Raw genomic sequence first — 19,256 nt, 5'->3', positions numbered from 1 at the left:
ATGGCTCTGAGCTCTATGGGACTTAACATCTGAGGTTATCAGTCCCCTAGAACTTATAAATACTTAAACCTAACTAACCTAAGGACATGACACACATCCATGCCCGAGGCAGGATTCGAACCTGCGACCGAAGCAGCAGCGCAGTTCTGGACTGAAGCGCCTGAACCGCTCGGTCACAGCGGCCGGCTCAGCGCGGTTCCGGACTGAAGCGCCTAGAGCCGCTCGGCCACAGTAGCCGGCGATTTCGTTACATAAAAACACATAAGTTATAGGATAAACGAAGTTGCAATACTTATGAAATGTAACTTATATTTTGTAGCCGGCCGGTGTGGCCGAGCGGTTGTAGGCGCTACAGTCTGGAACCGCGCGACCGCTACGGTTGCAGGTTCGAATACTGCCTCGGGCATGGATGTGTGTGATGTCCTTAGGTTAATTAGGTTTAAGTAGTTCTAAGTTCTATGGGGCTGATGACCTCAGAAGTTAAGTCCCATAGTGCTCAGAGCCATTTGAACCATTTTATATTTTGTAACGATGTACAGTACACGATGGATTAACACTGAACGATGTGCGTTTCTAATTATGTGAAAACAAGCAAACAAACAAAAAAACAAAGCAAAGTCTACAGCTCCCAGTTTCTGTACGCTTTCATTTAGGTTTCTTTCCCTACCAATCACCGAACTTAAGGGCATCGAGCTGGACTAGCCCTTCGATGGGAGATCATCCGGTCTGCCGAGCACTGATAGCAAGCGGGGTGCACTCAGCCCTTGTGAGGCAATCTGAGGAGCTACCCGGTTGAAAAGAACGGTCCCGGTCTCGTAAACACGGCTGGGAGAGCTGTGTGCTGACCACATGGCTTCCATATCCGCATCCAGTGACGCATGTGAGCTGAGGATGACACGGCGGCCGGTCGGTACTTCTGGGCCTTCATGGCCTTCGCAGGCCGAGTTTAGTTCTCCCTACTAATGCTACTAAGTGTGTCGGTAATTTCACCCTTTACTACGTCATTTATGTACTGTACCAAACTGCCGAGCTGTAGTTGCGGGTGAGGACAATTGGGTCTGCACTTGCATATGCAAATCCCGCCCTCCGCTTGACATCACCGGCAATAGAAGTCAGAATTCGGATCGACGTCACCCGACCAATAACAGGTTCGAATGTCAATGTGAAATAAGCAGACTTCGTTCCCAGTAGACTGTTCCTGTTCTAGAACGCTAACGGAATCTACCACAATATAATTGAATTAGATGCTTTCATCGAGCACAAGGGTAACCGGATCGCTCTAGTGAATGAGACACTGCTCACACTTCACCAACAACTCAGATCTCACGCTATTGTGGCTATTGTGCCTCTTGCCAGGGCAACAGGATAGGATGCGTTACAGAAATAATCGTACACAAAGTTATTGAGCACACAAACATCGAGCCCCCTGAGTTCGATATGTTATACGCCACGGCCATTAGGGTCAAGTTCAACAGAGTTTGCACCGCTGTACAACTCGCCAGATGACATTAAAGCACGCAGTATCAGCACGCTACTCAGCTTTACACCAGGAATCAACAACACTGGAGATCTAAATGCAAACTCACGAATGAGAAACTTAAATAACGCTATCAACGGATTAATTTGCTAAACGTTTTAACCCTACAATTGCAGAAAAGGAAATGAATCCCAGAGCTCATAATAACGGAGGGAAAAAATATGTACGAAAGTTCGCTAGACCGTATATGCAATATACTAGGGCCGTGCTTAACCATAGGCTACAAAGGCAAGACGTAATCGACACAGACCTCGTCAAGGCCGTCGTAAGGCTACCGACTTCGCGGTTGAAAACCGTGTGGCATCCGACCACATGCCAATCATATTGTAGAATGTAGAACACGGAAGCGCGCCGCGTACGGAACTACAGGCTCGTAAAATGGACATTGTCCAAAGAAATGTTTGATAATCTTATCCCAGGAACTCACAAAATGTTTCAGCTCCAACTGATGAAGCTTTCGAAGCAGTTACTACTGCAGTTCAGGAAGCAATGGCTGACACTATTCCAGCTATCACACCACGACGACATCCAACGGCCCTGCCTCAGAAAATCCTGGACGCCAACACGAGAAATCGTCTCAGAAGTGTATCAATCACCCAAGAAATTAGAAAGGAGAAGTTACAAATCACAGTGCGACCGGATACTCTCTGAGCACGATACCATACGACCAGGTGTGTGGAATCTATCTCGAAATTTCACCAGGGAATGACGCTACACGTATAATGTACAACGGCCTGATGTATCTATCTACCTCGCCGAGGAGAAAGCGGAACCAATGGCCACAACTCTAGGAGCGTTTTTTACATCAAATCCAATTCATTCGTACCCTATACTCACACTCAAAAAGGACCAGGAGGTTAAACGACTTACAGCCCAGCCAGAGCGCATCGAAATGAAATGTGTTACTAGATATGAAACCACACTAAAACACACTTCACCTACGAAAGCTACTGGTCCCTATGGCACTCAAACTCTTATCTTCAAGCAGTTCACGGTAAAGCCGTAGTATACTTCATCCTAGAAGTGCACACCAGCGTCATACTGACCCTCGAGTTTTTGTTTGTTACTGTGCGTGCGCCACTGCACATACACAGCCCTCCGTCGCCAATGTAAATTCAGCATTGAGTGAAGCCTAGTAGAGAAGAGCATGTTCGAAGTAGTGAGACATTGTTGTTTCACTAATTTCACAAAAATGTGTTTTGAAATGTCACTGACCCTGGAGTTCACATTCTGCAACTGTTACGGCGCTGGGTGTGAAGCGAAAATGGCACTTTGGAATAACATTTTACTGACACTAGATGCTATACGGGAAGCACTGTTATAAGAATTCTATCGTGAAAGTGGTTTAAGCGACATTCCTGAAAAATGTGATTCTGAAGCTGATGCTCCTGCAGCACTTATGAATAGTGGCGAAGCTCATCAGTCTGCCGGATCTTCACACAGCGATGAAGAAAATACTGTCATCCACGATAAGAAAGGTCATTGTTGTAACACAGCCGTCCTATTACAAGAGGCCTGCCAGTTACCGGTAACATTGTGGTCCATATTCCAAGAGTGTAGAAGTAATGAACGTATGGATTTAGGACTACTTGAGAACACTTCACAATATATGTGTCATATGTGCATTTCATCAAATGAATAGCATCCTCGACTAATTAAACTGCAAACAATGTCTTTAGATCTGGATCACTTTCAAATTTCACGAGTCACAACCTTCCATGACAGTTTTTACTTGGTCTCTATTTTTCGATGGGTTAATACTAACATTTATTGATAAAGTACAAGACAGAAGTGAAATTAAATGCGTTTAGTTTAGAAGAGTCCATTATCACTATAAAATATAATATAGTATGCAGTTTCTCCAGCAAATCATTGAGGGTCACAGTGATCCTGGTGTACAGTTAATGTGACGATTTCAGAAGTGTACACTACGAGGGTAACACACATCACACCACACCCTATGACTCCAACACTTCCCCGTCTTTTAAAAGGTGGCGAAGGTCTGGGTGTTCAGGAAGTCACAAAATTACCGACCTATCAGGCTGCTGAGCTTACTCAGTAAAACTGTTCAAAAGACGATTATCAAACTAGGAACTGCGTTAACAACGACACCCTGATATCAGAGCAATTCGGCCTCAGAAATAACCATTCTACTACATAGTTCCTCCACATAGCGGAACACACAACAGACTGCAACAACACACCAGCATAGCAACGGAAGCTGTGTTCCTGTACACCCAAAAGGCCTTCCATCGTCTCTGGCACAACGGCCACATCCGCATACTCAGCGACTACTGTGTCTCATATACTCATATCTCACAAACAACACTGGCGTTCAGGACAAACAATCAACACGAAATGGTATTCAAGCCGGAGTACCCCACGACCGAGTCTTGGTGGCCGTCTTGTTTGATCTCTACATTGGAGATGTCAGAGCAACACATAACACGATGGCCGCCATTTACACAGATGACATCGTCATCACAGTGCAAGACTGGAAACCATCAAACCTTAACTCATGACTTTTAACAGCATTCAGAGCTGTCGAGCCTTGATTGGAGAAATGGCGGTTCAACGTAAACCACGACGAGTGCGAGACAGTTCTGTTTACGCGTAACCGAAACAACTGTTCAGACACCAACGCTGCAGACAAATTACACTCGCATGCTCAGTGCGTTTCCGTGAGGAAGTCAAGGGCCTCAGTGTCTCACTGGACCGGAAATTCACTTGCGGGGGGAAGGGGACCACATACAGCATGTCACTTGGAAAGCACAGGCGAACGTCAAACAGTTTTACTCTAAATTTAACATGCAAAGCACACTGAGTAAGAGAGTGTCGAGATCCATATACATGACACTTGACAGATCATTAAAATGAAAGTCCCACTATTTCACTATACAGACTGTTTATTCTACTGTACAGCCACGATTGCGTCCTTCGCCATTTATGAGTACCACAATGTTAAGCAAAATGAGACCCTTGTAGAAGAAGTCGTAGCCGAAATGTATTAAATTCAGTTAGGCAAGGTGTTTCACAGTTCACTTTCCACGCTTCTAGAGGCTGTAGAGGGTGCTTAGTAGATCAAGGTTTACACAGCAACTCATGTCCGGAAACTTTGTCCAACGACACTACAGAACGTCAATGTTACAGGCGCCGGCGACTGTAAATGTATTTACATACTGGGTGATTCCGTGATGTTACAAATTTTCAGGAATGATGGAGAAAGGTCCCTGTACTGGAAACAAACGTGTCTGAAGTTATAAGGGAAGACAGTTTTGATCGTTCTGACTGTGGAATACATCTGCCGAAACTGTTGTTGTTAGGTTTGTAGCGTAAACAAATTTCAGGGTGAAACTATGGACCCAAACAAGAAAAAAAATCTAGTAACTAAAATTCTGGTGCTTCAACTGGACCAGGATATTTAGTTGGTGCCAGCTACAACGCTAACACAACCTTTACAAACATTTTGTAACACAGGCACGGATTGTAGCTGCTGGCATAAACCCGCCAGTGTACAACAGAGGTTCTCCAAGGCCCTTGCAGTGACACATTTGTCCCTCTCCCTTAAAACCACCGAGCTTCAATCTCTTTCTGTCTACTGCGTCTTCAGTAGTTCCGTGTTAGGGGGTGATCCCACCCAGACTTACGAACATCACAGTGACGCATCATATCGCAGAGGTCGTAACGTGCTTGTACCCTTCGGTATTTTAGTTACCTCGTGATTGTTGTTCAATACGAAAGGCGTCGATTCCGAAGAATAACGCTAACCGGAAGAATGCAGTCCCGATTATAACTGAACGTTGTCGAAGATCTATCTACCGTGTGCGACTGCAAGTAATACCCGCGGCAGACTGTCTGTAGTAGGAAGGACAGGGTCAAAGGGAGATTGAACATCATTCCTGCTGTGAAATTTTTCTTTATTTTAACAGAACACAGTAAGTTAGATTTATCAAACATCTGCTGGAAAAATCCCTCGAGTAGTATTGCCTAATAAGAAACAGATTAATTTACAACCATAAAACTGTACCATTTTGATTAATAACATACAAATTAAACACAAAAATAAAAACTGTAGCAGTACAACAAAAGAGCTAAAAACTCTTTCCCGAAAGGAAACTTTAATATTTACAATCAAAATGGAAGTATACTCCGCAAATAAGCCCCAAATAAGAAAATTACTATACCGTCGAAAGGTGAGCAAGGCACGCCAGAGAAATAACCAGACAAAATGGAAGTTAAATATTACGTCCCGAATGGTACAAATTGTCAGTGAGAAGCTCCATGAAATTAACAGATCTTAAATTTCCTAGTGTTTGGCCACTTAAAAAACCAACAGCGCATATAAGGAGTAAGATTAATAACCATTCAGTTGACCAAGCCACACTTACGTAAATACACTCCTGGAAATTGAAATAAGAACACCGTGAATTCATTGTCCCAGGAAGGGGAAACTTTATTGACACAATCCTGGGGTCAGATACATCACATGATCACACTGACAGAACCACAGGCACATAGACACAGGCAACAGAGCATGCACAATGTCGGCACTAGTACAGTGTATATCCACCTTTCGCAGCAATGCAGGCTGATATTCTCCCATGGAGACGATCGTAGAGATGCTGGATGTAGTCCTGTGGAACGGCTTGCCATGCCATTTCCACCTGGCGCCTCAGTGGGACCAGCGTTCGTGCTGGACGTGCAGACCGCGTGAGACGACGCTTCATCCAGTCCCAAACATGCTCAATGGGGGACAGATCCGGAGATCTTGCTGGCCAGGGTAGTTGACTTACACCTTCTAGAGCACGTTGGGTGGCACGGGATACATGCGGACGTGCACTGTCCTGTTGGAACAGCAAGTTCCCTTGCCGGTCTAGGAATGGTAGAACGATGGGTTCGATGACGGTTTGGATGTACCGTGCACTATTCAGTGTCCCCTCGACAATCACCAGTAGTGTACGGCCAGTGTAGGAGATCGCTATGATGCCGGGTGTTGGCCCTGTGTGCCTCGGTCGTATGCAGTCCTGATTGTGGCGCTCACCTGCACGGCGCCAAACACGCATACGACCATCATTGGCACCAAGGCAGAAGCGACTCTCATCGCTGAAGACGACACGTCTCCATTCGTCCCTCCATTCACGCCTGTCGCGACACCACTGGAGGCGGGCTGCACGATGTTGGGGCGTGAGCGGAAGACGGCCTAACGGTGTGCGGGACCGTAGCCCAGCTTCATGGAGACGGTTGCGAATGGTCCTCGCCGATACCCCAGGAGCAACAGTGTCCCTAATTTGCTGGGAAGTGGCGGTGCGGTCCCCTACGGCACTGCGTAGGATCCTACGGTCTTGGCGTGCATCCGTGCGTCGCTGCGGTCCGGTCCCAGATCGACGGGCACGTGCACCTTCCGCCGACCACTGGCGACAACATCGATGTACTGTGGAGACCTCACGCCCCACGTGTTGAGCAATTCGGCGGTACGTCCACCCGGCCTCCCGCATGCCCACTATACGCCCTCGCTCAAAGTCTGTCAACTGCACATACGGTTCACGTCCACGCTGTCGCGGCATGCTACCAGTGTTAAAGACTGCGATGGAGCTCCGTACGCCACGGCAAACTGGCTGACACTGACGGCGGGGGTGCACAAATGCTGCGCAGCTAGCGCCATTCGACGGCCAACACCGCGGTTCCTGGTGTTCCGCAGTGCCGTGCGTGTGATCATTGCTTGTACAGCCCTCTCGCAGTGTCCGGAGCAAGTATGGTGGGTCTGACACACCGGTGTCAATGTGTTCTTTTTTCCATTTCCAGGAGTGTATATTTAAATAAATAAATCTAGTAATCACTCAATGGGAAATTTAGCGGTTAACATTTATATAGTTTACACGAGCTACAAATAAGAAAATTAAAAGGAGAGCTGCAGTAGGCGTGCATGATTAAGACACAAATAAGTACATCGATGTGCTACCCAGCACTGTCTTGGCAAAGCGTAGTGGGCTCAGAAAGATTAAGTGGTCCGGGCCCCCCTGCACCCCGTTGGCCGTTCAGTCGAGTGCGGACTTGACTTCGCTTTCGGACGATCCTAATTATCAGAGAATACGGAACTGGGCCGAGCCTCTCCTATAGACGGAAAGCAGCTGCACAACAGTCAAAATTGCAGCAACAAGGAAAACAAGTAAATAATTTTTCTGTGAGGTAACGGAGTCACGCCATTAAAACTTCTAAGTTCCTAATACAGTTACTGAACAGGAAGTTCGACTGCCAACCACTATTGAACCAAACTCGCAACACATGGTAAACAAGTAACCACCATGCAGAGCGGAGCAGTAAACCCCAAGATAATGCGTTCTGTTGGCTAACGAACCTCTGAATAACAGCAGACAGAACATAACCTACTGAATAACATTACACCCACGTGTAAATTGGTAGTAACAAAAGCAAAACAAAGCCTTCACAGAGAGAGACTTAATAATTTGACGCCCCACCCTTATAAACAACAAAAACAGAAAAGAAAACCGCAGTCAAACTTGGTAGTATAAACACCCATAAAACAATAGACGAAACTGTGCGAACTAGTGATATTACATCCAGGACGTGGCACATGAAACGACCCCACATAATTTATAAGTGAGCGTGGTTACAAATCCGACGCCATGAGACCGAACTTGGTTCAAAAATGGTTCAAATGGCTCTGAGCATATGGGACATAACATCTGAGGTCATAAGTCGCCTAGAACTTAGAACTACTTAAACCTAACTAACCTAAGGACATCACACACATCCATGCACGAGGCAGGATTTGAACCTGCAATCGTAGTGGTGGCGCGGTTCCAGACTGAGCGCCTAGAACCGCTCGGCCACACCGGCCGGCCCGAACTAAGTAAATAACACTCAGATTGGAGCATTACATAAAAAAGGGCGGAGTGCACATACATCTCTCCTGCCATGAGACATAGGCAAGATCAGTCACCAAAAGTCTCTTACGGAACAAGACGTAAACCTAGAACAAACAATCAGAGAACTACTGAAGTAAACAGACACAGAATTGGTACAAGAGAGAATGGTAATTATACACACATAAAAAAATTGTATCACCTCGGTTCCGAGAGTTCCGGAACTTGTATAGAAAATTGGAATAGAGATCCACATAAACATCGGTTCCGCCCTTTTTATTGCTCCTGAAAACCGGACATTGCATGTTGTACCACCATACAGCAAGACTTTCAGAGGTGTTTGTCCAGATTGCTGTACATACCAGTAACTCTAATGCCCAGTAGCACGTCCTCTTGCATTGATGCATTCCTGTATTCGTCGTGGCATACTATCCATAAGTTCATCAAGGCACTGTTGGTCCGCATTGTCCCACTCCTCAACGGTGATTCGGCGTAGATCCCTCAGAGTGGTTGGGGGGCCACGTCGTCCATAAACAGCCGTTTTCAGTCTATCCCAGGCATGTTCTTTAAGGTTCATGTCTGGAGAACGTGCTCGCCTCTCTAGTCGAGCTATGTCGTTATTGTGAAGGAAATTGACAAGATGTGCGAATTGTCGTCCATGAGGACGAATGCCTCTCCAATATGCTACCGATATGGTTGCACTATCTGTCGGAGGATGGCATTCACGTATTGTACAGTCTCGCATGACCACCAGCGGTTTGCGTCAGCTCCACATAATGCCACCCCTAAACAGCAGGGAACCACCATTTTGCTGCACTCGCTGGATTGTGTGTCCAAGGCGTTCAGCCTGGCCGGGTTGCCTCCAAACACGTCTCCGACGATTGTCTGGTTGAAGGCATATGCGACACTCATCGGTGAAGAGAACGTGACGCCAATCTTGAGCGGTCTATTCAGCATGTTGTTGGGCCACCACCACCTAAAGAGAAGGCCGCGGCGCGCTCTTGTGACGTCACGCAAAGCGGGGCAGGGTTGGCTTGGCGCTGCGCTTAAAGAATCGAGACGCACTGCCTGCAAATCTTTGTCAAACGGTTTTGCAGAACCTATTCCGTTAAAAATAATTAATTTCGGATATACTTTTAGCTTTATATGGCAGCTTCATGATGAAGTGCCAATCATTTCGATAATGGTCATAACTATTGTGGTATTTCACAGATGAGTATCAAATTTGAGAACGTTGCCATCAAAGATAGGGGTCGCTATGAATTTGTGTTTGATGCATATTACACATTCTATTGCTGAGTATGAAATACAGATGAGGTTTTGAAATTTTCGTAAAACTTTGGATCAATATCTGCTTCCAATCTCGAAAAAATTGAGCATCTGCAGCAACTTCACTTCCGATCGCAACGCGCGGGAATGAAATATTCATAACGCCTGTCATATCTCGTAAACCGCTGGAGATAACGAAACGAGATCTTGGCAAATGATACCACGCAAAGAGGAGAGTACTTTGCCGAATGGTTAAAATAAGTAACTTTATCAATCGCGATATAGCAGAAACTATAGTTTATAATTCTTTTTTACCGGTAATGTAATTGCATAAGACTTATCAATAGCCAGTGAAAACGTGCGAGTGCGGGATGTAAATAATATTGCGATATACATGGTAAAACCAGGTACCTTTGTGAAAAATGCACTGTGATAAAGTACATTTCTGGACCAGACAACTATTATTTACACTCACTTGAAAAATTCTGCACTAATACAGTGTATAATATTAAATTCCTCTGCCTTCAGTATCCTAAATAAATATTGTGTAACTGTTTATAGAGCTCCCTCAGGAAAGCTGAGTACATTCCCCAAGCAAACAATCACTTTTAACTCACCTCACAAAAACAATCATGCGTTGTTATTGTAATGTAAATTTTCTTTCCTGTAAAAATATGGCAGATTTTGAGCATAAGTCAACAGTGAAAATCTACAAATCTTCAGCAGACATTTGCAGCAGTTGGAATGAGACAATGTGTCAAGCTAAAAACGTCAATAATAAATTTAACCTATATCTAGATTAATTTGTTCCATTGTTTGACACATCGAAAAATAACACAGATATGCTTCATACAGAGAGATCGCTTTTTAAACATGAAAACAGTAGTTTCAACATTCGTTAGCACTCATGCTAACTAATGCGAGAGTGAAAAACAACACCCACTCACAAATAGAGAATAAATCGTATCAGTAATGCGTAACAAAATACGAACTGCAGAGAAATTTAAATACGAATAAAAAGTAACACGAGCCACAAATTTATATTTCGTTTTCAAAATCAAAATAAAGCCACTTGATAACGAATACTAGGCCTATTTACTGCGAACTTTTGCTCACAATTTTAGTCAAATGTATCCAAAATGCAAGATATTCCACCAGAAAAAAATAATAATTGTACTAGGTATATAGTTTCTACATACCTTCGTGTGCTCAGTGGGTTGGAAATTGACCCGATGAATCGCTGAAAGACATTTCCAACGCAGATTCGCATCTTTCGGAACGGAAAACAACATTACTTTCGGTCGAGTTCCGTAATTCCCACGACACCTTGGCACACAACACTTGTAAACCATGTTCACAGTAGCTTCACTACACGTAAACACTGTAATCGCTAGTTTTAAGCACGAATATAGCACTCGATCCAACAAACGTGTAGATAAACAAACGCTTCGAAACACAACATGGTGGCCCGCTTGGAGTGACGTCACGACCTGCTATGAATTTCGCGCCGCGGCCTTGTCTCTAGGTGGTGGTGGTTGGGCCCATCTGTACCGCACTGCATGGTGTCGTGGTTTCAAAGATGGACCTCGCCATGGGCGTCGGGAGTAAAGTTGCGCATCATGCAACATACTGTGCGCAGTTTGAGTGGTAACACTACACGAAAAGCATTATTCATCATGATGGCGTTGCTGTGGGGTTCCTCCGAGCCATAGTCCACAGGTAACGGTCATCCACTGCAGTAGTAGCACTAGGGAGGCCTCAGTGAGCAATGTCATCGACAGTTCCTGTCTCTCTGTATCTCCTCCAAGTGCGAATAACATAGCTTTGGTTTACTCCGAGACGTCCGGACACTTCCCTTGTTGAAAGCCCTTCCTGTCACAAAGTAACAATGCGGACGCGATCGAACCGCGGTATTGACCGTCAAGGAATTGTTGAACTACAGACAACACGGGCCGTGTACCTCTTTCGTGGTGGAATGACTAGAACTGATCGGCTGTCGGAACCCCCTGTCTAATAGGCGCTGCTCATGCATGGTTGTTAACATCTTGGGGCGGGTTTAGTGACATCTCTGAACAGTCAAAGGGACTGTGTCTGTGATACAATATCCACACTCAACGTCTTTCTTCAGCAATTCTGGAAACTGGGGTGATGCAAAACATTTTTTGATGTGTGTAGTATAGTTCCTGCCGATGCTCGGCTCACTCACAATCGATAAGCCACAGAGGAAGCTCACCAGTCCCATCCGTACAACGATCCAGGAAGGACAGTTCTCTCGTACCAATTTTGTTCCGGCCTTTTGTGTCGTTCAGTTCAGGTGACGTTTGAATTAAAGTATCATTATACCACAACATTTTATAATGGTATCCATTCGATCCCTTCTATATTATTAGCACGTAGTCTGTCTGTTGAGTGATTTCATAACTTTATAAGCGGTAATTTGTATGCCATGTAAATCATGCTCTATGTTGTTACTAAAGCGTCTCCCACGCCCGGGTTCCCGGGTTCGATTCCCGGCGGGGTCAGGGATTTTCTCTGCCTCGTGATGGCTGGGTGTTGTGTGATGTCCTTAGGTTAGTTAGGTTTAAGTAGATCTAAGTTCTAGGGGACTGATGACCTAAGATGTTAAGTCCCATAGTGCTCAGAGCCATTTTTACTAAAGCGTCCATAATGATTATGCGTGCGCTTTCCGAGTTACATATTTCGCAATATTTTTGCTCTCTTTGTATTCATTATGCTTTTTATTGGTGGGATTATTTATCTGTATTGAAAGCTTGTTGTTTTCTTTAACTGCTGTTTCTTTAAAATTACAGAGCTAATAAACTGAAAAATTATGATGCACTGTGTTGCGTATGTAACCAAGCAAGTGTGGACATGGAGGATATCAACTTCTTCTTCTGCCTCAGTAGACAGTCATCTGACGAAGAGGTTGATGTTCTCTTCGAAAGAAAGCTCAACTCCAATTTCACGCCGTTTGAATTGCTAGGAGATTTTGTACAGAGTTGTCTTTGAGTTGGAACTCTCGACAATCCGCACCACTTGCTTAGGAGCTGCTATTGGACTAGTGGTAGCATTGGTGCCATCTAGGGATGGGAAAAATAGACTGATTAAGACAGATATTGGTATTTTAGATTCGAATAACCGGTATTTTACAGTATATGTTTGTTTTAGGTTGTAAGAAGTATTTTTAGATTTTGCTAACATCCGGGTAAAAGAATCGAAGCATCAATTAGTCATAGAAGACTGCTAAATTTTTTCGTTGTTAAATGAAAACATTTTAAAGCACGAACAATGTTATTCGTCAATTCTGCGTTGCTTTGAAATATTGCGTCGTTATAGAAAACGGGAAAAGCGATCAGTGCTATTGTAATAGCAATGCCGACAGAAACGAACACTCAGCATAAAAATTGGTACAACCTTGCTGAGAGAGTAATGTACCTACTGCCATGTGGTGTGGCCTGTTAGGTAGTACGTGTGTACACGCAATATCCATGACTTGGCCCATCTGGTCTGTACGGTAGTTTCTCACTGTCGTCATCGGTCATCAGTTGCATTACAGAACTGCACCATCCGTAGTCTGGAAGTATTTTACGAAGTACACTGTTTTTGTTTGTTTTTTTAAAATCTTTATTTCAGTAAGAACAATAATAGTTATACAAATTAACCCACCACCTTAGCGATTAGTGGGTCCTCATGTTAATACAATATTGTATGTTATCAGCAGCTATTACAATTATTACAATGCTACAATTAATTTGTGAACTACGGACAGTGTGACACAGTACATGTTAATAGGCAGATTACGATTGTTAATCTATACACTACTACCTAGTTGTTAGTCTCCCTACCTACTTGATAATTCCCAACTGCCTGCAGCGTTACAGGTGTGTCAGCCTAGATATAAACCTACTTCAAGGCCTTGCTCATCGAGCTAATCCCGATGAGAATGCCCCTGACACTGGGCAGGCCAAAATTGCTTGTCGCTGCAGGTTCCTAACTTAGTATCTAATTGTAATGCTACTAACTATTAACTAACCTACGTCAAATCCTGTGCTGTCTTTGTCGAGAACAGGTGTACCCCAGTCCCCCTAGCTCTGCACGTGGCGGATTCCAACTAAAAGTCGACCTGTCCACGCACAGGCGGTAAAGGATTAAGGTGCTAGGACAAGTTCAGTGGTTGGTTCTAGTCGCGAAAGTCCCTCAGGTATGCAGTCAGAACTTTTCGTGATACCTCAGTTGCCAAGTTGTTCAGAGTTTCGAAAGTCTCTTGGTGTCTTAATAAGTCGTATGTGTTGTTGCTTGTAAGTTGTTGTCTTAATGTAGCTGATACATCATCGAAAAGGGGGCAGTCGTAAACCACATGGTCGGGCGTTCCCTCCAAAGCGCCACAGTCACGCTCAGGTGTAGCCCTTTTCCCAAACCGACATAAATATGTCGGGTAGGGCCCATGACCAGTGAGAAAATGTATTAGACCCCCGATTGCTTCGAAATACCTCATGCCTAACCTTTCTTTAGCATTTGGCAAGAATCCGAAGGTTCTTCTGCCAGATTCATCCATTTTCCAAGATTCCTGCCATAAGTCCTCACCTCTTCTTCGTATTTCTCCCTTGTCCCTAACCAAAGCTCCCAGTATGTTCTCTACTTTCATGTCGTTCCTTTCTTAACCCATTACCATGCTGCTTGTTCCCGTATTTTAAGCCGGTCGGTGTGGCCGAGCGGTTCTAGGCGCTTCAGTCTGGAACCGCGCGACCGCAACGGTCGCAGGCTCGAATCCTGCCTCGGGCATGGATGTGTGCGATGACCTTAGGTTAGTTATGTTTGGGTAGTTCTAAGTTCTAGGGGACTGATGACCTCAGATGTTAAGTCCCAAAGTGCTCAGAGCCTTTTGAACCATTTGAATCGTATTTTAATATCCAGAGGACAGAGCCCCATTATCACTAATAGGGCACTTCCTGTGGATGTTCTGTAATCCCCCACAGATCTTAACAGCATGTTCCTTTGTACTCTTCTCACTGTCATGGCAGGCACCACCCTTGTGAGCCTGTGCGACCAGACTCCCGATCCGTAACCCACTATTGAAGTTAATATACTGTTATGATACAACTTTATTAGGTGTGCTGGAAGGTGAAATCTTTTGTGTCCTATGGAGACGAGGTTATTGAGTACTTGTAATGCTCTTCCGAAGTTCCACCTTTCATCGATGATGACACCCAAGTAGCAAGTCTCTTGTCGTCTGAGAACTGGTGAGCCCCCAATTCTCACTGTAGGGTTTCTTACTAGCTGTCCTTTCAGCAATAGGTATGTTGATTTAGTTGGGGAAATTGACATTTTAGTATTAGTACACCATAGTTGCAATTTTGCCACAGCTCTTTCTATTTGTGGTTCTATGTCTTCGCGGCTCCGGCCGCCGACCAGCAGAAGGCGGTCATGTGCGTAGGCTATCACCTCTAGCACCTCTTAACTCTGTTGCAAACTGTCTAGTAGTGGTTCCATGTGGATATCCCAGAACAGGGGACCTATGACGGAACCCTGGGGACATCCCTTAGTTACGGTTTTTCCGATCTTATCGCTAGGGGATGATGGCCAGACCTCCCAACCGTCACAATAGCTCCTCAGGCAACCACATAGCGACCCTGGACACTCTTTCTCCTTCAGGCAGCAGAAGAGCGAAGGCCACCACAGGTTGTCAAAGGCGCCACTGATGTCAACCATGATGCCGACAACGTACTTGTACGGGGTAGAGCCACAGACTTCGACCGCCAGAGCGATTGCGTCGGTTGCCGATCGCCCCGGCCTTAAGCCGAACTGCCTGCCGCTCATCCCGCACAGCACTCCGTATGCAGTCAGTCTGTCAGCTAGCAATTTTTCGAATAACTTCCCAAAGATGTCTAGTAGGCATATCGGTCTGTAGTACTTAGCTTCAGCTGGGTCTTTATTATTATTACTTTTAATAATCACTACGCTGGCTACTTTCCAAATTTTTGGGAATTTTTCCTGTCTGAGACGTTCATTGTATAGATTGGTAAGTGGAGCTACCAGCTGGGGCGTCAGGAACTGCATTACCTCCGCCACAATGCCGTCTTTGCCGGGGGCTTTCCCTGTCTTCAGTGCTTTAACGTTGGCAGCCACCTCCTCTTCATAAAAGGGGTAGACTGCCCTATCGTTTGCTATTCTGTCAGGATCTTCGTTTCGTAATTGAGACTGGTCTTCGGTGTCACTAGCCACATCATCATCAGGCAGCAGGGACCGGAGAAGGACCTCGGCAGTCTCCTGCCAGGATTCCGTCATCCCATCCCCATGCTTGATCGTTAATAACATCGTTGGGGAGCGGATGAAGCACTCTGTTTGCATTAAAAGATTAAAAAGAGGAAAAGCCTTAACAAACTTGTGACATAATAAGTGACGTCCAAATAATTGTATGATCTATGATCGCCGATTAGAACATGAGTTTTGATCAGAGTTTCAAAGAGTTAGAATTAGTAGGGGAATACTGATCATTGTATTAATAGTACAGACATTTTTTGTGTCAGTACTTTTCGAGAAAATCAGAGAATGGTGGACGGACTAAGTTTTCTTTTATTTGCTCATATACGAAGGTGATTTGAAAAGTTCTCGGAATCACTATGAGAGGTCAGCGCTAGCGCAGCGAGTTGTTCACGCGATATTCATTGGACTGTTGCCGGTAAAACATACCAAGTCAGTGGTGTTAGAAGAGAGTTTTGGGGGTGACGTAGCACTGTTGTTGTTCCGGTGTAGTGATTTGCGAAGCTGGAAAAAAATCGAAATTTGAGCGGTGATTAAGTACTTCGCAAAGAAAGGTATGAAAGCAAAGGTCGTTCATGCCGATTTCCAGAGTACACTGGGGGACACTGATCCTTAATATTCAACTGTTGCCAAGTGGACAAATGAAATTAAATTTAGTCACGAGAGCTTGGATGATGATGCGAACAGTCGTCGGCCAAGATGTGTCACTGCTCCAGAAATCATTGCAAAAGTGCACAAAATAGTCATGGAGGATCGCCGATTGAAAGTCATCTGGAAGGGTGTATCACAATTTAACTAATGAATTAGTAATGAGAAAATTATCTGCAAGATGGGTTCCGCACACATTTGCCGTCGCCATGGAAAAATTACACGAACTAAGGTATGAACTGTTGCCACAGCCGGCCGCTGTGGCCGAGCGGTTCTAGGCGCATCAATCTGGAACCGCCCTACCGCTACGGTCACAGGTTAGAATCCTGCCTCGGGCATGGATGTGTGTGATGTCCTTAGGTTAGTTAGGTTTAAGTAGTTCTGAGTTCTATGCGACTGATGACCTCAGATGTTAAGTCCCATAGTGCTTAGAGACATTTTAACCATTTTTGGTTGCCACACCTTCCTTTTCCACCTGACATGGCTCCGTCAGACTTCCATCTCTTCCCAAAACTGAAAATTTTCTTCATAGACAAAGATTCATTTCAAACGAAGAATTGATAGCCGCTGCGCGGGACTAGCCGAGCGGTCTAGGGCGCTGCAGTCATGGACTGTACAGCTGGTCTCGGTGGAGGTTCGAGTCCTCCCTTGGGCATGGGTGTGTGTGTTTGTCCTTAGGCTAATTTAGGTTAAGTATTGTGTAAGCTTACTGCCTGATGACCTAAGCAGTTAAGTCCCATAAGATTTCACACACATTTGAAAATTTGAACACAATTGACAACTATTTGCAAGGCTGGAGGAAACTCATTTTCGAGTTGGCATCAAGATACTGGAACATCGTTGGACCAAGGAGACTACATTGAAAAATAAAAAAAAAGTTTCATTGGTGTAAGTACTTTTTTCCTATTCCGTTCCGAGAATTTTTCAAATTATCGTCGTAATTTGTCATTTTTATTCTATGTATCTTAAAACTGACGGAGTCAAATTTTGCAATCTCTGTTCGATTTCCACGTTTATTACGTGAAGTAATAGGAAAAAAAACAAAAATCCGTTATTTGGTAAATCGGTTGTTTTGTGCGGTTTTAGAAGTCCTATTAGAGAGCGTTGAGAAAAACCGATATAACCAAAAAGCGGTTGTTTCAGCGATAATCGCCAACAGTAGTGACGGGCGGCCCAGCAGGTAGGGGGGCCGGAGTAGAAGGCGGCGGCGGCGGCCGGCTCGGCGGTAACCGGTAACCCGTTGGGCGGCTGACACGCTGAGAGCGGCCGCGGCCTCATTAATTACGGAGCGGGCCTAATGCCCGGCTGTCGCGGCGCCTCGCCTCGCTCGGCCCGCTCGCCGCCGTGACCCGCGTCGTGGGCAGCGGCGCCGAGGTTCTTCACCTCGCAGCGCCAGCCGGCCGCCGGCCGCCGGCCGCCGCGTCACTCACCGCTCTGACGGGACACCCGCGGGCGGCTGCGCCGACGCGCTGCTCCCGCGCTCCGGCACGGAGCGTGGTGGCGCGGGGGCGTCTACTGTCTGATCAAAAGTATCCGGACGCCCCCACATAAAGCTCCCGCCAGTACGAAAGAAGACGGGGAGTACTGCACGTGGACAACTCATTTGCACGTCACCTTGTAGCATTGAGCTATTTTGCTAAAAAATGGTTCAAATGGCTCTGAGCACTATGGGACTTCACGTCTATGGTCATCAGTCCCCCACAACTTCGAACTACTTAAACCTAACTAACCTAAGAACATCACACAAATCCATGCCCGAGGCAGGATTCGAACCCGCGACCGCAGCGGTCACGCGGTTCCAGACTGAAGCGCCTAGAACCGCACGGCCACACCGGCTGGCTATTTTGCTAACCAGCCACAGAACACGTGCAGGCAAAGTAGCAACAAGTCGGACCCTCTGACCAAAGGAGAGTGCCCTAATAAAATTTATCAATACATTGATAACAGATTTAGTTTTCAGAGTACTCGTCATGTCAGTCACGGGATAATCGGCCCAGTAGTTTAAAAGTCAAGTTTTCGGAGCTAGAAATTTGTTTTCAAACGTTCAAATGTGTGTGAAGTCCTATGGGACTTGACTCCAAAGGTCAACAGTCCCTAATCTTACACACTACTTAACCTAAATTATCCTAAGGTCAAACACACACACCCATGCCTGAGGGAGGACTCGATCCGCCGCCGGGACCAGACGCACAGTCCATGACTGTAGCGCCTTAGACCGCTCTCCTAATCTCAAGCGGCAGAAATTTGATTTAATGTGGTCATTAAAGTGATTCTAATTCTAATTGTTGTTGTTGTGGTCTTCAGTCCTGAGGCTGGTTTGACGCAGATCTCCATGCTACTCTATTCTGTGCAATCTTCTTCATCTCCCAGTACTTACTGCAACCTACATCCTTCGGAATCTGCTTAGTGTATTCATCTCTTGGCCTCCCTCTACGATTTTTGCCCTCCACGCTGCCCTCCAATGCTAAATTTGTGCCTTGATGCCTCAGAACAAGTCCTACCAACCGATCCCTTCTTCTTGTCAAGTTGTGCCACAAACTCCTCTTCTCCCCAGTTCTATTCAATACCTCCTCATTAGTTACGTGATCTACCCATCTAATCTTCTGCATTCTTCTGTAGCACCACATTTCGAAAGCTTCTATTCTCTTCTTGTCCAA

The sequence above is a fragment of the Schistocerca cancellata genome, chromosome 2 (genome assembly GCF_023864275.1).
Source record: "Schistocerca cancellata isolate TAMUIC-IGC-003103 chromosome 2, iqSchCanc2.1, whole genome shotgun sequence".
In the NCBI taxonomy this organism is placed as follows: domain Eukaryota; kingdom Metazoa; phylum Arthropoda; class Insecta; order Orthoptera; family Acrididae; genus Schistocerca; species Schistocerca cancellata.
This window is presented reverse-complemented; position numbering follows the sequence as displayed.